Source organism: Myotis nattereri, assembly GCF_964212035.1.
Source record: "Myotis nattereri genome assembly, chromosome: 3".
Taxonomy (NCBI): domain Eukaryota; kingdom Metazoa; phylum Chordata; class Mammalia; order Chiroptera; family Vespertilionidae; genus Myotis; species Myotis nattereri.
The window spans coordinates 108,699,853-108,725,806 of NC_138077.1; the positions used below are offsets into that span (position 1 = coordinate 108,699,853).

A 25,954-nucleotide genomic window follows, 5' to 3' on the forward strand; every position below is an offset into this window, starting at 1 on the left:
AAAAATTCAAGAGGAAGGAACACTTTCAAGCTCATTCTATGAAGCCAGATCACCCTAATACCAAAACCAGACAAAGACAACACAATGAAAGAGAATTACAGGCCAATATCCCTCATAAACATAGATGCCAAAATCTTCAACAAAATCCTAGCAAATTGGATCCAGCAGTACATCAGAAAGATCATACACCATGACCAAGTAGGATTTATCCCAGGGATGCAAGGATGGTACAATATGCGCAAATCAATAAACATAATACATCACATAAACAAATTGAGAGATAAAAAACACAGTCATATCATTTGATACAGAAAAAACATTTGGCAAAATACAAAACTCTTTCTTGATAAAAACTCTTAGCAAGGTAGGAATAGAAGGATCATACCTCGACATAATAAAAGCCATATATAACAAACCCACAGCCAACATCATACTCAATGGACAAAAACTAACACCATTTCCCCTAAAAACAGGAACAAGACAGGGATGCCCCCTCTCACCACTCCTGTTTGACATAGTACTGGAAGTATTAGCCATTGCAATTAGACAAGAAGAAATAAAAGGCATCCAAATTGGAAAAGAAGTAAAACTGTCCTTATTTGCAGATGACATGATACTGTACATAGAGAATCCTAAAGACTCCATCAAAAAATTATTAGACTTAATAAATGAATTCGGCAATGTAGCAGGATACAAAATTAACGCCAAGAAATCTATGGCATTTCTTTACACCAATAGTGAACTTACAGAAAGTGAGACTAGAAAAGCAATCCCATTTACCATCACACCAAAAAAATTAAGATACTAGGAATAAATTTAATTAAGGAGGTAAAAGACTTACATGCGAAAAACTATAGGACACTGAAAAAAGATATAGAGGAAGACATAAACAGATGGAAGAACATACCATGTTCATAGATTGGTAGAATCAACGTCACCAAAATGTCCATATCACCCAAAGCAATCTATAGATTCAATGCAATTCCCATTAAATTACCAACGGCATATTTCACAGACCTAGAACAACCTCTCCAAAAATTCATCTGGAATAAAAAAATACCCTGAATAGCCACAGCAATCCTGAGAGAGAACAAAGTTGGAGGGATCACAATACCAGATATCAAGCTATATTAGCAACCCATGGTTCTCAAAACTGCCTGGTACTGGCACAAGAACAGACATATGGACCAATGGAACAGAAGAGAGAACCCAGAAATCGACCCAAACCACTATGCCCAATCAATATTCGACAAAGGAGGCAAGAGCATACAATGGAGTCAAGTCAATATCTTCAATAAATGTTGTTGGGAAAATTGGACAGATACATGCAAAAAGATGAAACTAGACCACTAACTCACACCATACACAAAAATAAACTCAAAATGGATAAAAGGCTTAAATGTAAGACGGGAAACCATAAAAATACTAGAGAAATCCACAGGCAGTGAAATCGGAAACATATGCTGAAGGAATTTCTACTCTGATACTGCTCCTAGGGCAATGGAAAATAAAGAGAAAATAAACAAATGGGACTACATCAAAATAAAAAGCTTTTGCACAGCAAAGGAAACCATCAACAAAACAACAAGAAGGCCCACTGCATGGTAGAACATATTTGCCAACGATATCAGTGATAAGGGTTTAATCTCCTACTTAACAATAGGAAGATAAACAATCCAATCAAAAAATGGGCAACAGGGCCATTTCGTGGGTGCCGGGGATGTGCGGGGACCTGTGGAGCTGGGCGGAGGGGAGCCGAGGAGCCGTCCGAGGGTGTGTGGACTTCAGCCACCGCATTTCTCCAGATCTCGAAATGCATCGTGATTCCTGCCCATTGGATTGTAAGGTTTATGTGGGAAATCTTGGGAACAACGGTAACAAGACTGAGTTGAAACGGGCTTTTGGCTATAATGGGCCAGTCAACAGTGTGTGGGTTGCTAGAAACCCTCCCGGCTTTGCTTTCGTGGAGTTTGAAGATCCCTGAGATGCAGCCGATGTTGTCCGAGAGCGAGATGGGAGAACACTACGTGGCTGCCGATTAAGAGTGGAACTGTCCAATGGTGAAAAGAGAAGTCGAAATCGAGGCCCACCTTCCTCTTAGGGTATTCGCCCTCAGGATAATTATAGGCGGAGTCCTCCACCTCGCCACAGATCTCCAAAACAGAGAAGCTTTCCCGTAGCTGGAGCAGGTCCCTTTCCAGAGATAGAAGAAGAGAGAGATCACTGTCTCGGGAGAGAAATCATAAGCCCTCTCGATCCTTCTCTAGGTCTCAGAGCCAATCTAGGTCAAATGAAAGGAAATAGAATACCAGTTTGCAAGATGAGTGGTGTACAGGAAATAACTTCATTTGACAGGAGTATGTACAGAAAATTCAAGTTTTGTTTGAGACTTCCTTCATAAGCTTGGTGCATTTTTAAGATGTTTTAGCTGTTCACATTTGTTTGTCTTGGAACAGTGACACACAAAGATGTAATTCTCTATGGTTTGAAATTGATCATATGAGGCATGTAATATCAAGAATTGTTACTTTACAATGTTCCCTTAAGCAAAATTGAATTTGCTTTGAACTTCAGTCTTGCGTGGACTGTAATAAACCTCTTAACTTCTGCCCAGCTAAAATGTGATGCTGAATATTGTGGAAACAAAACTGGCAAAAATTTTATTTAAGACTTTCCATAGCTGTGACCTAATATGCAGCTGTAGTTGGACAGGCAGTCTTCAAAAGCTGCTGTGAACACAAGCCAGCAGCTAAAAATTAAAGCTGCACCCTTAAACTAGATTAGAGGTTTAAAAAAGTCCAACTAGTCTTTACACTGGGCAGATGTTGTCCAGTTAGTGTAGAATCTAAGAAGTTTTAAGAAAGTTAGTTTACCTTTGCTTTCGGTCATAAATTTCTTAAGTGATTGCTATATATGAATACATGGCTATTGGTAAGATTCTTCACTTGGAAGTTTGAGACTATTCAAGATACCAGTGTCCTGCCAGTTTAAGGGTACATTGTAGAGCTGAACTTTGAGTTACTGTGCAAATTTTTTTTTCATGCTGTCATTTGTAATATGTTTTGTGAGAATCCTTGGGATTAAAGTTTTGGTTTCAAATTGTTGTGTAACCTGAAAGCCTGTTTTTCCTTGCAAAACTAAAATGTGTGACCTTGGTATCAAGTTCAGGTATAACATTCCTATTGGAAGCCATACTTATATTTTCTTGTAAAGTGCTTTTGAATTAATAAATAATAGCTGTTAAAAAAAAATGGGCAATGGACCTAGATAGACACTTTTCAAAAGAGGACATACAGAAGGCCCAAAGACATATGAAAACATGCTCAAAGTCACTAATCATCTGAGAGATGCAAATCAAAACAACAATGAGGTACCATCTCACACCTGTCAGACTGGCTATCATCAACAAATCAACAAACGACAAGTGCTGGAGAGGATGTGGAGAAAAAGGAACACTTGTGCACTGCTGGTGGGAATGCAGACAGGTGCAGCCACTATGGAAGACAGTATGGAGTTTCCTTAAAAAACTGAAAATGGAACTCCCATTTGACCCTGTGATCCCACTTCTAGGAATATATCCCAAGAAACCAAAAACACCAATCAGAAAGGATATATGCACCCCTATGTTCATAGCAGCACAATTCACCATAGCTAAGATCTGGAAACAGCCTAAGTGCCCATCAGTAGATGAATGGATTAGAAAACTGTGGTACACCTACACGATGGAATACTATGCTGCTCTAAAAAGGAAGGAACTCTTGCCATTTGCAACGTCATGGATGGAACTGGAGAGCATTATGCTAAGTGAAATAAGCCAGTCAATGAAGGAAAAATACCACATGATCCCACTCATCCATGGATAATAGAGACCATTATAAACTTTTGAACAATAATAGATACAGAGGCAGAGCTGCCTCAAACAGATTGTCAAACTGCAGTGGGAAGGCCGGGGAGGGTTGGGGGGCAGGAGGTAGGGGGGTAAGAGATCAACTAAAGGACTTGTATGCATGCATATAAGCATAACCAATGGACATAAGACACTGGGGGATAGGGGAGGCTAGGGGACTGTCTAGGGCGGGGGGATAAAATGGACACATATGTAATACCCTTTGTAATACTTTAAGCAATAAATAAAAAAAATTTAAAAAAAGGAAAAAGAAGAAAAAAAAAAAGAAATCCATGCTTTCATTAAGTCAAGAAGATAGAACTAAAATTATTTTTGCATAAAAAAAATAAATAAAGATATTACACATAATGAAGCCTGGAGATGCAAAGTAGATAATAAATTAAAAAAAAAGGTTAAAAGACATGATAGTAACATTATAAGTTATAAAGTCCATCTAGTTGGAATTTCAGGAAAACCTAATAGAGATTACAGCAGAGAGACAATATTCAAAGAGGCAGTGACTAAGAAAACTCCATAATGAATAAGAACATTGGTATTCAAATTCCTGAAGTCCCAAATTTTCCAAAACGACAAAACAACATCAATATTGTAGTGAAACTTCAAATTACTAAAGGGGTCTTGAAAAGAACCAGAGAGAGAAGATTTCTTTCTCACAGGACGATCATTAATTTGACTGACAGTTGACTTTTCAATAGCAACAATGGAGCTATAAAATGGTGTAATCGCATCTACAAAGTGCTCAGAGAAAATACTTGTTAATCTAGAATTGTACTTCAAGTTTATTAATTTGTAAACTTGTCTGAGTGCTTTGAGGTCAATATTAAACATTTTAAGAAAGATAGGAAGTTTATTATTCTCCTTTGTTAAAATTTGAGCTGAGAATGGGTCCAGTGTAGCAGAGTAGCTTTACCATATAAGGCAGCATGAAACCTTGATTCCCAACATCTTATTGTTCTGCTGTGTCCCAGAATGTTGCTTATCAAAGTGACCTCACTACCACATGACCCCATCCTAGTCTGGGAGGAAGGGTGAGGTTGGTTAGGAAGGGCATTTGGTTTTCATTTAAAAACAACATCCATGGTTACTTCATATATCTTCTCTCTCATTGGCCAGAGTTTAGTCCTAAGGTGACAGATGCTAAGAAATCAAGCCCCTAGCAGAATGACCATTTGCTTGGCTAAAACTCAAGAGATTCCACTTTTTGAAAAGAAGCACTGGCAATGAATATGGGATGGGGGAAAATTAGCAATCTTTGTGACAATCATCAAAACAATCCTTTGATAACATGGGAAATAAAAGCATTTTGATAACATGGGAAATAAAAGCATTTTCAGATGAACAAAATCTGAAAATTTACTATCAACACTCTTTTAAAGAAAAAAAACCTAATATGCAAATAGACTGAACAGCGGAACAACTGGTCGCTATGACGTGTGCTGACCACCAGGGGGTGCGCACGGAACATGGCGGGCGTCGGCAGCAGGCAGCAGAACACAGAACATGGCAGGCATCGGCTGTGGTGAGATGGTGGAGCAGGTGAGCAGGAGTGCCAGGTCAAGGCGGGGTGCCAGGTCAAGGCGGGATGCCGGTCGCTGTCATTGGGGTGAGCCTCTGGTGGTTACTGAAAATTCTTTGCTCAGCGCTGTCAGCGGGTGCGAGTGGGGCTGGCACCAGCAGCGGTTGCGAGGGGTGGCTGCCAGCCCCAATTGGCCCTGAGGGCTTCTCCACCTCCCTCTGCTCCTGAGGGGTGATCAGGGCAGTAGCTGCTGCTGTCCCAAATCGTTCCGTACCACCAGTGGGTGCAAGCGGGGCCAGCGCCGTCAGCATGTGGGAGCAGCGGCGGTGGCAGGAGCAGGGTGCCAGCAGAGAGGGGACCAGGGGCTGTGGTGGGAGGGATCGGGGAGGGGTGCGGAGGATGAACCGAGACCTGCTCCTGTGCCCACCACAGCCTCATGGCCCACAGTTCCTTTCAAGGTGCAAGAATTCATGTACTGGGCCCCTAGTTGGTAAATAAAAGCATGAAAAAATGCTCAACGTGATTAGTCACTAGAAAAATGCAAATCAAAACCACAATGAGATTCTACTTCACACTTATCAAAAATATCCCTTTTAGACTCAATTTGTTTTCTAAAGGGTCCCTTCACTCTCTTGCCTAGCTTTTCACTTGGCTGGAGTTGGAGCATATGCCTTCTTATTCTTTGTCCCCATTCTCTACTTCCAAATCATTCTCCTTTCTTATTTGTCAAGCTACACTACTACACATTTTCCTATTATAATTCCTGAGTCATGGCCACTCTTTACCATACAGCCATCATAAATCGTGGCGCTTTCCCTATCCAATTAAATGAACCTTCTCATACCCTGGACTCTGTTCCTTGACCTCATCTTCTCTAATGATTGTGCCATTTACCTTATTTCAGCTACTACCTCCAAAGATCACACCTAGACCTGTACCATCCAAAATGATAGGCACTGCTTATGTGTACTATTGAGCATTGGAAATGTGACCAGTGTAACTGAACAATTTAAATCTTATTTAATTTTAATTAATTTAAACGTATTTTTAAATATCTTTTCATTTTTTTTAGAGAGTGGGGAAGTGAGAGGAAGATATAGAAACAATAATGAGAGGGAAACATCAACATTGATCTGCTGCCCCTGCACAACCCCCACCGAGGATCCAGCCCACAACTGGGGCATGTGCCCTGACAAGAAATCCACCTGGTGACTTCTTGGTCAATGCTCAACCACTAAGCCACAATGGCCGGGTTTAAATGTATTTTTTATTATGATTTTTGATTTAGCTATTGAAAACTTTTAAGAATTTTGAATCAACTTGGGTATGTAAATTTACTTTTTAATTGTAAATGTTCTGAAATCTAAATATGTACCAAGTATTCCTGATAAAATTTTAACTTTCTACTTGAGATGTCCTATAAACACAAAATATATACCAGATTCCAAAAACTTAGGATGAAAAAGAAAATGCAATATATTTTATTAATAATTTTTATTGATTACATGTTAAATAAAACATATTATTAAAATTAATTTTATTTTTTTATTTTTATGTAGCAACTAGAACACTTAAAATTACATAGGTGGCTTGCATTGTATTTCTGTTGGACAGTGTTACCCTATACCTTGTCATTACCAATAATTGCACTCAATATTAATCTCAACATTCTCACTCCTTGATCACAAGCTTTCTTTCCAACTGGCACCCAAACGCCAGTCATTACCTAACCTACTGGGACAATCAAACCATTGATCCTATCACCTTAGAGTGTCCATCTTCCATGTTATCAGTTCCCTTTACTCAACTTAGACTCCATGCTCCATTATTATAATTAGTGAGTGAACAAATAAAAAATGTAACAAAAGACATGTAAAGCAATAAAAAAAACATTTATAGCTAGTTTTAATTTGTTCTCTGTGCTTTCCATTATTTTCATTTGAATCTCTCAATACCAGGAGGTAGTTACTAGTTTTACTCTAATTTAACTGATGAAGAAACAGAGACTTTGAGAGCTCACTTTGCCCAATATCCTACAGCTGATAGTGGCAGAGCTGGGACTCTAACCAGGGTCTGTCTGACTGTAAGAAGATGTTCTTACTTACTACTTTCTTCTTGATTTCATGTGCTACTACACCATGATATAAAAGGGAAATATATAATAATAAAAGCATAACATGCTAATTAGACTAAACAGCAGAAAGACCTTCCCGATGTCCTTCCAGATGACCTTCCGGATGAAGCCAAGGCTGCGAGGGCCGAGGCAAGCCTCCACGGCTGTGAAAGCCAAGCCCCTTGTACAAATTTCATGCATCAGGCCTCTAGTAAATGATAAGCTTGCTTCTCTGAGCTGGGGAATCTCTAGGTCTTTCATTTTCTGCCTGAATTTGGCCCACTCTTTTGATCCCCATCTCTTGTCTCTGAATCTGACAGCCAATATTATATATGATTCAAAACTATGCTTGAATCTCTTCTCAGACCATTCTCCATAAGCTATTCCTTCCAAGAGCTCCAGCACTAATTCATTTATTTATTAATTTAACAAACTTTTTGAGGACCTTCCTTATACCAGGTTCTGCTGTAGATGTTGGTAATACAGCTATGAACTTATCCTGAGGTCAGTAAACTATCTGTAGAAGGTCAGATAATAAATATTTTAGGCTTTGTGAGCCATGGGGCAAAATCTAGGTTGTAAGTACTTACACACAAACGAGAAAATAAATTTCCACAATTTTTATTGATGAAATTAAAAATATAATAATAAATATGAGCACAATTTTTTGTAATATAGATCTAGTAATGCAAATAAAGTTATTTTCTAGAAAGGATAACATTTTGCTTGATTTAAGTTCAAAATTAGCATTCTATAATCAAATTGATTCCAAATGTTCATCTGTACTAGTACATTCTGAGCTTGCCAGCTGTACAAAAATGGCAATCCAGACATGATTCATGGGCTACAAGTGAACCAACCACAGAACTAAACAGAAAAATGCTTGCTCACTTGAGGCATATATTCTGGTGAAGGCCTGGGGGGATTAAGGCAATGAACATATATAATATGTCAGATGGTCATAAAACTACAAAGAAAAATAATTGAGGGAGCAAGGAATAGATAATGACTAATAAGAGATGGTAAAAGCAATGATTTTTAAATAAAATTGTCATATAAGCTTTCTATGATTGAAACAGACCTTAATAAAACTAGTAAAGCAAGAGGGAATGTGGGACAAGAGTGTTCCAGGCTGAAAGAACCTGGTGAAGGTTCCTGAGTAAATGTGGTTATAAGTAGCAGATTTGAGTGAAAAAGGGAGTGCTGGTGGAAACAAAGAGAGGTAATGCTTTTGATTGTAGAGGTCCTTGCCCACAGAGAGTGAAGTGTAAAATCATTGAAGGAAGAGCAGGGAAGGGTGGATGAAAACTGAAAGTTGAAAACATAAGTGAGACAGGCCACCGTTAATCACTTAATCTCTACTCTTAGTAACTGTGATTTTGCATAGAAGACATTTAGCAGTTATGAATTCATTCCTTCTGCCACCCTTTTATAGTATTTATTTTCTGACACTAAATGAACCAGTGAATATTTGATGAGCATAAACTCTGAGAAGCTTAAGAATAAAATCTTATTGTTTAAATTAATTCAACGAATGTATACAGACAACTGTAATATGTCTAAAATTTTTCTAAATGAGAAAAATACAAAGTAAAGCCTTATAATCATATTAAAGAGTCAGGAGATGCATTAAAAAGTGGGCAAAACCTCCTTCTGGGGAATCTCCTATTGTGCATAGTCTTTAAAGTAGTGCCTCCCATCCTAGCTGGTTTTGCTCAGTGGGTAAAGTGTAGGCCTGGGGACTGAAAGATCCCAAGTTCTATTCCTGTTAAGGGCACATGCCCAGGTTGTGGGCTCGTATCTCTCTATCCCTCTATCACTCTCCCTTCCTCTCTAAAAATCAATAAAAACATTATTTAAAAATAGAGAGAGAGATTATTGGAATTAAAGTTTCCCTGCAGCGTTAGGGAGATCATGGCAAAAATTTTTCCTCCAGTTTCATATTTGCTGTAGTGTAAACTGTCTAACCCTTGTGTTTTGTTCACTTTTCAGCCTGGTCTTCAGTGTTTTTATGAGTTTAGGAAATCCCTGATATTCACCCTTAAAAGCCAGATAGAAATTAAATGAGTTCAGAAAAGAAAATAAACATAGAATTCCAAAAAGAATATTACCAGTTGTGGCTCAGTTAGTTGAGTGTTGTCCTACCAAATGGTTGCTGGTTTGATTCCCAGTTGGGGAACATACCCAGGGTTTGGGTTCAACCAATGTTTCTCTCTCACATTGATGTTTCTCTATCCCTCTCCCTTACTCTCTTTCATTCAATATTGTTTTATATTAGCTTCAGGTGTATAGAACAGAGGTTAGACATTTATATAACTTACTAGAGGCCCGATGCACGAAATTCGTGCAAGAGTAGGCCTTCCTTCCCCTGCTGCTGGCACTGGCTTCCCTCTGGTATTCGGGATCCAGGCTTCCCTTGCAGCTGGAAGGACATCCGGTCTAATTAGCATATTACACTTTTATTATGATAGATAAAGTGAACCCCCCTATAATTCTAGTACCCACCTTACACAATATATAGTTATTACAATACTAGAGGCCCAGTGTATGAAATTCGTGCACTTGAGGGGTCCCTCAGCCCGGCCTGTGCCTCTGGCAATCCAGGAGCCTTTGGGGGATGTCTGACTGCTGGCTTAGGTGGGGAGCAGGCCTAAGCCAGCATTCGGACATCCTTAGCACTGCCGTGGAGGCAGGAGAGATTCCCGCCACAGCTGCTGTGTTCACAAGCCATAAGCTTGGCTTCTGGCTGAGCAGCACTCCCCCTGTAGGAGTGCACTGACCGTGAGGGGGCAGCTCCTGTGTAAAGCCTTCCCCCTTGTGGTCAGTGTGTGTCATAGTGACCGATCATTCCACCAGCTCTCCAACATCTCCTGAGGGGTCCCGGATTGTGAGACAGTACAAGCTAGGCTGAGGGACCCCACTGGTGCACAATCAGGGCTGAGGAGGGACATAGGAGGTTGGCCAGCCAGTGAGGAACCACAGGAGGGCTCCAGGGAGTGTTCAGCAAATCTCACTCAGTCCCAATAGGCTGGAGCCCAGCAGCAAGCTAACCTACTGGTCGGAGCATCTGCCCCCTGATGGCCAGTACACGTCATAGCAACTGGTTGACCAGTTGACTTTTTCCCCTGGTGGTCAATGCACATCATAGCAAGTGGTTGAGCAGCCTTAGTATATCATTAGCATATTATACTTTGATTGCTTGAATGGCCGACTGGATGACCAAACACTTAGCATATTAGGCTTTTATTATATAGGATTATTGACTATATTCCATCTGTTGTACTTTACATCCTGTGACTATTTTGTAACTACCAATTTATACTTCTTAATCCCTTCACCTTTTTACAAAGCCCCCCAACCTCCTCCCCATCTGGTAATCCTAGTTTGTTCTCTGTATCTATGAATCTATATGTGTCTATGAATCTATATATTTATTTATTTATATTGTTCTTTAGATTCCACATATAAGTTAAATCCTGTAGTATTTGTCTTTCTCTGTTTGATGTATTTCACTTAGCATCATTCCCTCTAGCTCCATCCATGTCTTTGCAAATGGTAAGATTTTATTTATTTATTTATTTATTTATTTATTTATTTATTTATTTATTTTTTGCTGAGTAATATTCCATTGTATACATGTACCTCTTACCTACTGATGGACATTTAAGTTACTTCCATATCTTGGCTATTGTAAATAATAATGCAATGAACATATGATGCATATATCTTTTTAAATTAGTGTTTTGGATTTCTTCAGATAAATACCCAGAAGTGGACTTAGCTGGGTTATAAGGTAGCTCTATTTTAATTTTTTGAGGCATCTCCATGCTGTCTTCCATTGGGCTACAGCAATTTATGCTTTAAAGGTTATTTAATTTGTTTGTTCTATGCATTATTCTTTCTGGGGCATATTGTATATATTGTTTTGTTGAATATCTTTTCTAATGTGCATGTGTGTGCTACAAAGGCAAGAAATTTAAAAGCTAAACTTCTCAGTCTCATGTCTGCCATCAGATGTGTTCATGCAAGACTAGAATTTGGACCTGAAGTAAATGGGAGTGAGGTGACATGAGACATCTACTCTGCTGGTGGGAACTAGAACAGAGGTAGCATGGAGCTGGGAGTGCAGCTCCCAGGTAAACATGGTCATGGGAGCCCTTTGGCAGCCCAGTTCAAGAGTGTGGCTCTTATAGGTGTCACTGGGAGCTCAACCTAGAGTCTGCCTTAGGCCTCCTCAATTTTCAGCAAGCCATTTCATACCCTCTACTAAATCTTGTTCAGCTGGCACTACTCATTGGGTTCTTTTCTCGGAAACTAACCCTGACAAATATTTGTCCTAACTGCACCAGTTTGAGAAAATGTATCATGTAATAGTTTGTCAATGAACAACATTTTAACTACAAAAACATAGTAACATACTTATTTTCTTTCAAATTTGTGAAATATTAAAATTTACCACATTATAATCATACCTAGTGTCTGTCTCTCTGTACTATTCATGAAAGAAATGTTCTATTTATATAAATCATATTCAGTTTAGAATATCAGTGTTAAAAGAGTAAGTGTATGTATATGTTTTCTAGTATTTCTAAAATACTTTCCCTGTTTAATTAGAAAAGTATAAAGTAATTAATTCTGATTAGAAAATATTTATGTGACAGGAGTGAGACACAATTTTATTCAAGATGTTCTTTAATATATTATACTATGATTCACTGTTGTAATGACAATAAAATTTACCAAGAAAAAAAATTCTATGATGCTACTAACACTATGAGGGTTTTTGTTATATATCCTATTTGCAGAGTTCACTCGTGGATTTAAAGTTCTTTTTCTCATGGATCTCATAGATCAGTTACAGGGGCAAAAAATATATTAGTTGTGTTATAAAAAGATAATTTTTTTAACAAACAAAACATTACAGTGGTTGACAAATGCCATCATAAAGCTACCTGGTTATTTCCATTGTTTTTAAAAAGAGAAGGAGTTTGTGCATATGTGTGTGTGTCAACTATCTGAAAACTACTGGCTTCTCCTCAAATGTATGGTAAGTATTGGCTATGTGGATATGTTGGTTTGAATCCCACAATTAGGAAATCATAGAAAACTGACTTTATTATGGTTTTGCCTTTAGCAGCAAGCTATAATATTTTTTTAATTATGAAATTGAGCATTAGCAAACTGTGTACAGTTCAGATTGACAAGATTACTAGTACACAGTATGTCATGTGTACATATGTTGCTTGTGGATACATTAGAAAATCGTTACTACCACATGTCCCTGTTTTTGCTAGTTTAAACCAATAACTAAAAAATTTTAATCTTGTCATGCTAATATTGCTCTATGTATTTTCATGTTGGTCAAGTATTTAACACATATTTCTATTACCTTAAATATTAAGTATCTCATTTGTCTTGAAATGTTATGCTTTTTATAACTGTTTTTCAGCAAATACACCAACAGATGTTGAAGATATGAAGCCTTAAAAATAGAAACTTAGAAGCATAAATAAGTTTAAAAAAGTGAATTTGATAGAGTATTTATGAGTCACCTGCTACATTGCATTGACTTAAATTTTGTAGGCTATGTAACGTTCACCTAGCCAGCACTACAAAGAATAACAGAGGAAGAGAAAAAAATATTGCTTCTAAATCTGAGATACATTCCAAGTCCATTTGATCATAGTTGAGATTTTCATACAATGAGCTATGCACCTGGTTTTCTGGACCATTTGCAAATACCCTCAGGGAACAGGGAAAAATGGACTCAATGTGACCTTAGATACACCTAACTGCATGATCCTCTTTTTATAAAATCCTTTTTTATTTTTATGGTGAATCTGCTTCCTGGAATTTATGCTCAAATGCAATTTGGAGTTCTTATAAACAGAATCTCCTTAACTTAAACATTTTGCATTTGCATGAGACATCAGGGAATAGGAAATGATGCACTAATTGAAACATGACTTAATAAGCATTCCATGAAACTTGGAGAGCCCCTGAACTATAATCCTAGCTTGGATACCACTTGCTGTGGGTTTTTTTGTTTGTTTGTTTGTTTAATTGAATGTTACACCAGAATATTAGCTCTTCTGTAATTGAAAGAAATAAACTATGAAGGTATTAGTCACTGAAAAAATGAATAAATAGTCAAACATTTGCCATTTTGTGAGGAAAAACTATATATGCTTGCTGAAAACAGGGCTCACTGTCATAAAATAGAAAAATCTACCAAAAACTATAGATCATATGTTGGTGTGTGTGTGTGTGTGTGTGTGTGAGAGAGAGAGAGAGAGAGAGAGAGAGAGAGAGAGAGAGAGAGAGAGAGAGAGAGAGAGAGACTCACTTTATTTTGTTACTTCTTAACTGTTATGATCTGGAACTGAACCTGCAATATTTAATGTATGCCTGTATAAGGGTTATAGTTTCTTCAGATGCTAACTAGCACTTAACCTTTTATTTTTATATTAGCCACCCTATCAGATGTGAGGTAATATCTCATTTTCATTTGCATCTTTTCATATACCTGTTGGTTATTGTATGTCTTCTTTGGAGAAATGTCTGTTCAAGTACTTTGCCCATTTTTATTGTATTCCTTTTTTACCTATTGAGCTGCAGGAGTTGTGTATTTTGGATGTTAACTCTTTATCAGATATATGGTTTGCAAATATTTTTATAACAGTTCTTAATTTTAATATATGCCATTTTTTTATTTTTATTCTCTTTGTATTCTGGTTACAAAATCTTTTCCTCCTCCAAGGACATTCAGATATCATACTTTTTTACCTAAAAGATGTATTGTTTTACCTTTCACATCTAGAATTGATTTTTGTCTGGTGTGAAGGAGGTCCAGATTCCTTCTTTTCACATGTAAAAAATGTCCAGTGAGACAGAATTATTTATTGGAAAGACCATTTCTTTGTCATCAATCAGTTGATGATCTATTTCTTGAATGTTTATGGGTTTTTTTTTAGGTCTATTATCTATTCTTGTGCCAGTATCATATTGTCTTGATTACTGTTGCTTTACAACAGGCCTTGATATGTAGTAATCAGCTATGCACTTTAAAATCACCTTAGCTATTCTTAGTCCTTTGCATTTCTACTTAAATTTCAGAATTTGACTTTCCAATATCCACAGGAAAAATCATGCTGGGATTTCTTTTAGAATTTAGGATTGCATTAAATCTACAGTTTAGTTTAGGGAGAGCTAGCATTTTTTTTTCTTTTTTGAGACAATTTCTATTTTATTTTATTTTTAATATATTTTATTGATCTTTTACAGAGAGGAATGGAGAGGGACAGAGTTAGAAACATCGATGAGACACAAACATCGATCAGCTGCCTCCTGAACACCCCCTACTGTGTGCCCGCAACCAAGGTACATGCCCTTGATTGGAATCGAACCTGGGACCCTCCAGTCTGCAGGCTGACGCTCTATTCACTGAGCCAAACCAGTTAGGGTGACAATTTCTATTTTAATAGTCACCTGTATAGTGTATTATGTGTTCATCATGCAAAGTCAAGTCTCCTTCTGTCACCATTTATCCCCCTTTATAGTCTTCTACTTATCCCCACTTCCCTTTCTCTCTAGTAATACCCATACTCTTGTCTGTGTCTATGAGGTGTTTTTTTTTTCTTTGCTTAATCCCTTCACCTTTTTCACTAGCCCTCTAACCCTCCACTCTTCTGATAGCTGTCAGTCTTTTCTCTATGTCTATGAGTCTGTTTCTATTTTGTTTGCTAAGTATACCTCTGGAGATTTTTCCTGTTCTTTCATTTAGGGCATGTCTTTGTCTCCTCCTTTTAGCTGCCTCTTTGTTTTTGTTTTGTTTTTTCCTATGTATTAGGTAAATCTGCTATGACTTTAAGTCTTGGTAGGGTGGCCTTGTGTAGTAAGTATCCTGTGGAACCCAGTGGCACAGTCTCCTTGATCACCTGAGCTGTATGCTCCAGGAATGTCTCTTATGTGGGTTATGTGGTCCCCCTTTTTATACTTAACTAAGGGCCCAGTGCACAAATTTGTGCACCTTGAAAGGAACTATGGGCCACGAGGCTGCGGTGGGCACAGGGGTGGGTCTAGGCCCATCCTCCACACCCCCACCCGGCCCCTCCTGCCACAGCCCCCAGTTCCCTCTCTGCTGGCAGCCCCACTCCTGCTGCCGCTGCTCCCATGCGCTGATGGCACTGGCCCCACTCACACCCATTGACACCAGAGCCGGCACCATCAATGGGTGCAAGTGGCGGCTGCCAGCCTTGATCACCCCTCAGGAGCAGGGGGAGGGGGAGAAGCCTTGGAGGGCGATTGGGGCCAGCAGCCACTGCTCGCACCCACTGATGGTATGGAGCGATCAGGGCCGGCGCCAGGTGCCGGCAGTGGGTGTGAGCAGTGGGTCCTGTGCCAGCAGTGGGTGTGAGCAGGGCCAGTGCCAGCAGCAAGTGCAAGTGCTGGGAAGGACCACAGCATGCAGGAGCAAAGAATTTTCAGTAACCACCAGAGGCTCGCCCCAATGACAGCAACCAGCATCCTGCCTTCGTCTGGCGCCCCCACTCACCTGCTCCATCATTCCACCACGGCTGACACCCACCATGTTCCATGCTCTGCCACCTGCTGCTGATGCCTGGCATGTTCCGCATGTGCCCCCTAGTGCTTAGCACACATCATAGTTACCAGTGTTTGGTTATTTGGTTGTTCAGTTGTTATGCTGTTTGTTCTATTTGCATATTAGCATTTTATATATATAGATGTCTTGATTGGCCTGTTCTTGTGCATAGTTGACCTTCAGCCTGGCTGACTGTGAGGGTTTGGGTGTATGAACTGCAGTACAGGTGCTGAACACATGAAGTTAAGTTCTTTTTGTTTTCACCTTCACTTTTTCATCTTTAATTAAGGTGGAAGAATTATGAGATGTTGTCAGCATTCAGTTTTCAGATACTTTTTTCTCAGACATTATTGTCCAATGGTTGTTTAGTTGTTTTGCTTGTTTTTTGGGGGGGTTGTAAATTTTTTGTTGTTGATAGTATTAGAGATGTATCCTGTTTACCTCCCCTCTTCCAGCCCCTACCCAAACACCTACAGATCTTCAACACCCTATTGCCCATGCCCATGGACTTGAATATAAGTATATAAGTTCTTCGATATATCTCTTCTCATCCCCCCATACCATATCAAGTAATGTTAAGTCTGTCCCATGCCTCCATACTTCAGGTCTGTTCCATCCCTCCATGCTTTGGGTCTTATTTTACTGATCAATTCATTTTATTCATTAGATTCCACAAATAAGTGATATTATGTGATATTGGTCTTTCTCAGATTGGTTTATTTCACTTAGAGAATAATATTCTCCAGGGCCATCCATGATGTCCCAAAAGGTAAGAGATCTCTCTTTTTTATACCTGCATAGTAATCCATTGTGTAAATGTCCCACAGATTTTTTACCCATTCATCTCCTGATGGGCACTTGGGCTGATTCCAAATCTTAGCTATTGTAAATAATGCTGCTATGAATATAGGGGTGCATATATTCTTTTTAATTGGTGTTTCAGGATTTTTAGGATATATTCCCAGAAGTAGAATTGCTGGGTCAAACGGAAGTTCCACTTATAATTTTGTCAGGAAACTCCATACTGTTTCCCACAGGGGCAGCACGTATCTGCCTTCCAACCAACAGTGAACCAGTGTTCCCTTTTTCCTGCATCCTCACCAGCACTTGTTTGTCAATTTTTTATGAAAGCCATTCTGACCCGTGTGAGGTGATATCTCACTATGATTTTAATTTGTATTTCTCTGATGATTAATGACTTTGAGGATTTTTTCATATATCTTTTGACCATTTGTATGTCCTCTTTGAAGAAATGTCTATTTAGGACTTCTGCCCATTTTTTAATTGGATTGTTGTCTTCCTTTTGTTGAGTTGTATGAATGCTTTATATATTTTGGATATTAACCATATATATATGGCAAATATGTTCTCTCATATAGTGGGATCCCTTCTCATTTTGACTGTGGTTTACTTTGATGTGAAGAAGCTTTTTATTATAATGTAGTCCCATTTTTTTATTTTCTCCTTCATTTCCGTTGCCTTAAGAGATGTATCAGCAAATATTCTGCTACGTGAGTTGTCTGAGATTTTACTGCCTATGTTTTCTTCTAAGATTTTTATGCTTTCATGTATTACAGTAAGTAATTTATCCAATTTGAGTTTATTCTTATGTATGGTGTAAGTTGGAGGTCTAGTTTCATCTTTTTGCATGTGTCTGCCCAGTTTTCCCAACACCGTTTATTGAAGAGGCTGTCCTTACTCCATTGTATGTTCTTGCCTCCTTTGTAAAATATTAATTTATTGTAATGGTTTCAATCAATTTTTGGAATTTCTATTCTGATCCATTTGTCTATATTCTTGTTCATATGCCAATACAAGGCTATTTTGGTTATATTATCTTTGTAGTATAGTTTGGTATCCGGTATTGTGATCCTTCTAACTTCATTCTTCTTTCTTAAGATTGCTGCAGTTATTTGGAGTCTTTTAGGGTTCCATATACATTTTGGGAGTATTTGTTCTAGTTCTATAAAGTATGCCATTGGTTTTTTTATTATTTAAGGTATTGCAAATAGTAGTTCATATGTCTCTTCCCCTCCCCCGCCCCCACTGACCTCCGCCTGGTCTCCCCTACTCCCTGGCACTTGCCTTCGTGCCCGTGCCCCCAGTGTCGTGTGTCTGTTGGTTGTGCTTATATGCATGCATACAAATCATTCGGTTGACCTCTTACACCCCCAACCCTCCCCTACCTTCCCACTATAGTTTGACAGTCTGTTCAATGCTTCTTTGCCTTTGTCTATTTTTGCTCAACAGTTTGTGATGTTCTTTATTATACATAAACTAGTAGTCCAGTGCATGAAATTCGTGCACATTGAAAGGGAATTAATTAGAGGAACGTAATTTGGACTCACTATCTAATATCAATAATATGTGAGCGTGAGGCAGTCCGCATTTCTGAAATTCAATGACATGAATTTTAGCTATTACTTTGCCAAAGAAATGGAATTTACAGATATCATTTAAAAGAGCATTCAACTTCATATTAAAACCTCTGGCTACCAAGTCAGGTCTGTTTTCAACTTTTTTCCAGCATTGTAAATTGTTTGCAATATCTGCACGTCATGCTTGCACGTCATGGTTATGAATAAATCGGGCTTGCCATATCTTGTTACAATTGCCATAGCATCCTGATATCGCTGCTGCATATTTCTGGGACTACCCTCAGAAGATGATGGAAGTATTATCATCTTACCAATTGGCACATTGTCCTTTTCAGGGCTAGATTTGAGATAATCCATTAAACCACTATATTTTTCAACTCTCAACTTAGATTGGTTTGCTTTGATGAAATTTATCTGATTGTTACCTCTGTGGGAGCAATACCTTTTGCTGCTGCTTCAGATTGGGCTTCCTTTTCTACCTCATGTAGCATCTTGTACAATTTTGTTAATTCATTGATTTCATGCATGAGGTTGTTGATGTTGATCATGAGTCTTTCTGAGCAGCCTTGGTTTTCTGGCATTGCTAATCTTTTACTTGTCACTTCGGCTGTATCCAAAATATAGAGTTGAGCAAACTTCGGAGAAACACCTTCCAAAGGATGTAAAGTTCCAGTACGGTGATAAACTGTCTGTGTATTCTAAAACAGTATGGCCCATATCCTGATGGCGATGCAATATTTGCACCCACGGAAGCAAACGCAAAAGAATTATTTATGGAACAAATATTTTCCATGAAATTTTTACTGTCTGAATCTTCCTTTGTCATTAATCTTTTTACATATGTCGGGTAATCTGAAAAATGTATATCATTTGGACAGACTTTCACTTTGCTACAACATCAAATAAATTTCCCATCGGATGGTTTTTCATCTGAGAAATTTAGTGATAGGCAAAATTCACATCGAACAGTCATTCCACCACAACTATGTTCGAGGATTGCATCCTCATGTACTTCATTTTCTCTGAGAAGGCAGTTCCTACTGGTATTGGTAGTACTTGTTGATGATTGTTCTCTGAACATATTCTGTCAATGCCACCACCTTCTTTCAACCTCAAAGGCACACTGGTCTTCAGACATTTTTATGTCAATAACGCCAGTGTTTTTTGGCATCAGAGCGGCATTTTTCCAGTAGCTGGTGTTCAGATATATCCTGTCACAGGTGCCGCCTTCTTTCAAGATCAGACGCACGCTGCTCTGCAGACACTTTCTGTTGATAACGCCAGCATCTTTCGGCTGCAGAGCTACGTTGTATCAATAGTTGTTCTTTGAACATACTCCCACCTCTCTACTGTTGCAGTCTGAGATGCAGGTGAATGAGAGTCCTGTCAAACAGGCCACTGAGAGCTGTCTGACCAATGGCTGATTCTGGCTGATTCTGTGGGGGTGGGACTTTCTCCTCCCTGCTGTCAGTTTCTACAGCTGTGATGAGGAAGCTTGGGTGAGAGATGGAGCTGCACCCTCCAAGCTGCCCTCTCTCTCTTGCTCTGCTCTATGTCCAGCAGTGTCCTGCTCTGCCAAGTCCTCCAAACCTCCCGCTCTTTGCTGGTAAAGTCCCAGGACTCCGCAGGCATGGATAGGCACAGGTGGCCGCACCTCCATGAGCAGTGGGAGCCCACAGCTGCCATCACCTCCTTGGGTGCTTGACACCTGCATATGCAAATTAACCTCTATCTTTGTTGGATAACCTGCATAGTCACTCGGATTGGCTGGTGTGTGTGGCTTGTGGGCATGCCTTAGCATAGCAGAGGGATGGCTAATTTGCATGTTTGTCTTTTATTATATAGCACTAGAGGCCAGGTGCACAAAAATTTGTGCACCTGGGGGGGGTCCCTCAGACCGGCCTGTGTACTCCCGCAGTATGGGACCCCTCAGGGGATATACACCTGCTGGCTTAGGCCCACTTCCCAGGGGATTGGGCCTAAGCTGGCAGTCAGACATCCCTCTGGCAGCCTGGGAACCCTCGGGGGATGTCCACTTGCCAGCGGGGAGCAGACCTAAGCTGAAGTTGGACATCCTTAGCGCTGCTGAGAAGGCAGGAGAGGCTCCCACCACCACCACTGTACTGGCAGCCATCAGCCTGGCTTGTGGTTGAGCAGAGCTCCCCCTGTGGGAGCACACTGACCACCAGGGGGCAGCTCCTGCATTGAGTGTCAGTCCCTTGGTAGTCAGTGTGTGTCATAGTGACCAGTCATTCCCAGTCATTCTGCTGTTAGGGTCAATTTGCATATTATCCTTTTATTATAAAGGAGAGAGGCTTGGTGCATGGGTGGGGGCTGGCTGGTTTGCCCTGAAGGGTGTCTCGGATCAGGTGGGGTTCCTACTGAGGTTCCTAGCCATGCTTTTCAGGCAGGCACACCCCTTCAGGGAGGGGGGGTCCTGCTGGGGTGCCTGGTAAGCCTGGGTGAGTGGCTGATGGCTGTTTGGAGGCTGGCCAAGCCCCCCAGCAGGGACCCTCACCTCATGAGGGTGTGGCTATCCTGGGTGAAGGGCTGATGACTGTTTGCAGGCTGCCCAAAGCCCCTTCAGAGTGGGGGTTTGCACTGTGGTGCCTGGCCAGCCTGGGTGAGGGACTAAGGGCTGTTTTCAGGCTGGCCACATCCGCTTCAGGGTAGGGATCCCCGCTGGGGTGCCTGGCCAGCCTAGGTGAGGGGCTGATCGCTGTTTGCAGGCTGGCCACGACCCCAGTCACCCAAGCTCCCAGTGGAGGCTGGCTGGAAGCAGGTATCTGGGATTTATTAATCTTCTAGAATTGAAAATTTGTTGCCTTGAGTGGAGGCCACAGCCAGCCAGGACAGGCAGAAAGCTTGGCTTCCTCCATCGCCAGGGCAACCAAGCCTTCTGCTTGCTCCAGCTCCATGACTGCCAGCCGCCATCTTGGTTGGGTTAATTTGCATATAGTAGCTCTGATTGGCTGGTGAGCGTGGCTGGGGCATAGTGGAAGTGTGGTCAATTTGCATGTTTCTCTGTTATTAGATTAGATGAATGGGATCATGTGCTATTTATCTTTCACTAACTGGCTTATTCACTTAGCATAATGCTCTCCAGATCCATCCATGCTGTTGCAAATGGTAAGAATTCCTTCTTTTTATAGCAGCATAGTATTCCATTGTGTAGATGTACCACAGTTTTCTAATCCATTCATCTGGTGATGGGTATTTAGGCTGTTTCCAAATCTTAGCTTTGGGAAATTGTGCTGCTATGAACATTGGGGTGTATATATATTCTTTCTGATTGGTGTCTTTGTTTTCTTGGGATATACATATTCCTAGAAATGGTATTACTGGGTCAAATGGCAGTTCTATTTTTAATTTTTTGAGGAAATGCCATAGTTTTTTCTACAGTGGCTGCACCAGTCTGCCTTACCACCAGCAGTGAATGAGGGTTCCTTTTTCTCCACATCTTCTCCTGCATTTTTCATTTGTTGATTTGTTGATGATAGCCATTCTGACAGGTGTGAGATGGTTCCTCGTTGTTTTGATTTGCATCTTTTGAAAGATTAGTGACTTTGAGCATGTTTTCATATGTTTCATGGCTTTCTGAATGTCCTCTATTGAAAAGTGCCTATTTAGGTCCTTTGACCATTTTTTATTGGATTGTTTATCTTCCTTTTGTTAAGTTGTATGAGTTCCTTATAAATTTTGGAGATTAAACCCTTATTGGAGATAAGTTCCTTATAAATTTTGGAGATTAAACCCTTATTGGAGATAACATTGCCAATATGTTCTCCCATGCAGTGGGGGTTCTTGTTGTTTTGTTGATGGTTTCTTTTGCTGTGAAAAAGCTTTATTATTTTGAAATAGTCTTATTTGTTTATTTTCTCTTTTGTTTCCATTGGCCTAGGAGCTGTATCGGTATACATATTGCTATGCCTTGGTTGAGGTCACATCCCCAGTAGGGAGTGTGCAGGAGGCAGCTGATCGATGTTTCTCTCTCATCCATGTTTCTAACTCTGTATCTCTCTCCCTTCCTGTCTCTAAAAAATCAACAAAATATATTTTTAAAATAATTAATAATAAAAGTGATATTGCTATGAGAAAGTCTGCTATTTTGTTACTTATGGCTTCTTCTAAGATTTTTATGGTTTCCCATCTTATGTTTAAATCCTTTATCCATTTTGAGTTTATTTTTGTGTATGGTGTAAGTTGGTGGTCTAGTTTCATTTTTTTTGCAAGTAACTGTCCAGTTTTCTCAACACCATTTATTTAAGAGACTGTCCTGTGTCCATTCTATGCTCTTGACTCCTTTGTCAAATATTAATTGAGCATACTGACTTGTGTCGATATCTGGGTTCTCTGTTCTCTTCCACTGGTCTATATGTCTGTTTTTGTGCCAGTACCAGGCAGTTTTGAGAACAGTGGCTTTGTAGTATAGCTTATCTGGTATTGTGATCCCTCCAACATTCTTCTTCTTTATCAAGATAGCTGCAGCTATTCAGGGTCTTTTTTTATTCCAGATGAATTTTTGGAGAATTTGTTCTAGGTATTTTAAGTATGCTGTTGGCATTTTAATGGGGATTGTGGTGAATTTATAGATTGCTTTGGGTAGTATGGACATTTTAATGATGTTGATTCTACCAATCCATGAACATGGTATATTCTTCCATTTGTTCATGTCTTCCTCTATCTCTTTTTTAGTGTCCAGAAATTTTCTGAGTACAGGTCCTTTGTATCCTTGGTTAAGTTTATTCCTAGGTATCTTAATTTTCTTGTTGCAATGGTAAATGGGATTGCTTTTTTAATTTCTCTTGCTGTGAGTTCATTATTGGTATATAGAAAAGCCATAGATTTCTGGGTGTTAATTTTGTATCCTTCTATATTGCTTAATTCATTTAATAAGTCTAGTAGTTTTTGATGGAGTCTTTGGGGTTTGCTATGTACAATATCATGTCATCTGTGAATAAGGGCAGCTTTACTTCTTCTTTTCCATTTTGGATGCCTTTTATTTCTTCTTCTTGTCTGATTGCAATGGATAGTACTTCCAGTACTATGTCAAACTGGAGTGGTGAGAGTTGGCATCCCTGTCTTGTTCCTATTCTTAGGGGAAATGATTTTAGTTTTCACCCTTTGAGTATGATGTTGCCGGTGGGTTTATCATATGGGGCTTTTATTATGTTGAGGTATGATCCTTCTATTCCCACTTTGCTGAGAGTTTTTATCAAGAAAGGGTGTTGGATTTTGTCAAATGCTTTTTCTGCATCAGTGGATATGATTATATGGTTTTTATCTCTAAGATTGTTTATGTGGTCTATCACATTTCTTGATTTGCAGATGTTGTACCATCATTGCATCCCCGGAATAAATCCCACTTGGTCATGGTGTGTGATCTTTCTAATGTATTGCTGGAATCAATTTGCTAGAATTTTGCTGAGGATTTTGGCATCTGAGTTCCTGAGGGATATTGGCCTGTAATTCTCTTTCTTTGTATTGTCTTTATCTGGTTTTTGGGTTAGGGTAATTCTGGCTTCGTAGAAAGAGCTTGGAAGTGCTTCTTCCTCTTGAATTTTTTTGAATAGTCTGTGGAAGATAGGTTTTATTTCTTCTTTGAATGTTTTATAAAACTCTCCTGTGAAGCCATCTGGTCCAAGGCTTTTGTTTTTTGGTAGTTTTTTTTATTACTGCTTCAAATTCTTTCATAGTTATTGGACTATTAAGATTTTTTGATTCCTCCTGGTTGAGTTTTGGAAGGTAGTATATTTTTAGGAATATGTTCATTTCTTTTAGGTTGACCAGTTTGTTAGAGTAGAGTTGCACATATTATTTTTTTTACGATTCTTCATATTTCTTTTAGGTCTGTTCTTATTACACATCTTTCTTTTCTGATTTTGTTTATTTGGGTCTTCTTTCTTTGCTTCTTGATGAGCCTGACTAGAGGTTCATCAATCTTGTTTATCCTTTCAAAGAACAAGCTCTTGGTTTCATTGATCTTTTGTATTGTTTTATTTATTTTATTTTATTTTATTGTCTCTATATCATTTATACAAAATCAACATCCAGAAATCATTGGCATTTTTACATTTGATATTTATTATTTGATCTATATTATTTCCTTCCTTCTGATCACACTCAGCTTTTCTTGTTGCCCTCTTTCTAATTCGTCAAGTTGCAGAGTTAGATGGTTTATTACCAGTTTTTCTTGTTTTTTGAGGTAGGCTTGTAGAGCTATGAACTTCCTTCTCAGGACTGCTTTCGCTGTGTCCCAAAAATTTTGGATTGTTGTGTTTTCATTGTCATTTATTTCTAGGGTGTGTTTTATTTCTTCTTTGATTTCTTTGGTAACCCATTTATTGTTTAATAGTGTGCTATTCAGCCTCCAAGTGTTTAAATTTTTGTGATTGATTTTATTGTAGTTGGTTTCTAATTTTATGCCATATGATCTGAGAAGATGCTTGATATGACTTCAATACTCTTGAATTTGGAGAGACTTTACCTGTGATCCAATGTGTGCTCTTTCTTTGAAAATGTCCTATGTGCACTTGAGAAGAATGTATATTCTGTAGTTTTGGAGTGGAATGTTCTAAAGATGTCAATTAAGTACATCTGATTTAGTGAGTCATTTAAGATTGTTGTTTCTTTGCTAATTTTTTGTCTAGAGGGTTTATCCAGTGATGTTAATGGGGTACTAAATTCTCCTATTATGATTGTGTTGCTGTCAATCTCTTCCCTGATTCAGGAAGTTTTTTTATGCATTTGGGTGCTCCTGCATTGGGTACATAAATGTTTACCAGAGTTATATCCTCTTGTTGTATCGATCCCTTTAGAATTATGAAATGGCCTTTACTGTTTCTTGTTATGGTCTTCACTTTGAGGTCTAGTTTGTCAGATATAAGTATTGCTATCCCAGCTTTTTTTTAATTTCTATTTGCCTGATAAATATTTTTCCATCCCTTCACTTTCAGTCTGTGTAAGTCTCTTGTTCTGAGGTGGGTCTCCTGTAGACAGCATATACATATATGGATCATGTTTTCTTATCCTTTCACTCACTCGATGTTCTTTGATTGGAGCATTTAATCCATTTATGTTTAATGGTATTATTGATAGATAATTGTTTGTTGCCATTTCTGTACTTTATGCCTGTGTTCCTTCCTCCCTTTCTATTTCTTCTTTTTACAGCATTCCCTTTAGCATTTCTTCCAATCCATGAACAGGGTATATATATTTCCATTTTTTAGTACCTTCTATTCTTTTCTCAATGTCCTATCATTTTCCAAGTAGAGGTCTTTTATTTCCTTGGTTAAGTTTATTCTTAGGTATCTTAATTATTTGTTGTTGTAATGGTAAATGGAATTGTATTTTTAGTTCCTCTTTCTGAGAGTTCATTATTCTTGTGTAAAAATGCCAATGATTTCTGGATGTTGATTTTGTATCTTGCTACCTTGTT

General features: G+C 39.0%; 1 pseudogene across 1 annotated transcript; it reads left to right on the forward strand.

The window, feature by feature from the left end:
• Positions 1-1,813: 1,813 nt before the first annotated feature.
• Positions 1,814-2,304, forward strand: LOC308514938 (serine/arginine-rich splicing factor 3-like; annotated as a pseudogene). The gene has a single exon. The product of its transcript is annotated as a serine/arginine-rich splicing factor 3-like (transcript).
• The last annotated feature ends 23,650 nt before the right edge of the window (positions 2,305-25,954 follow it).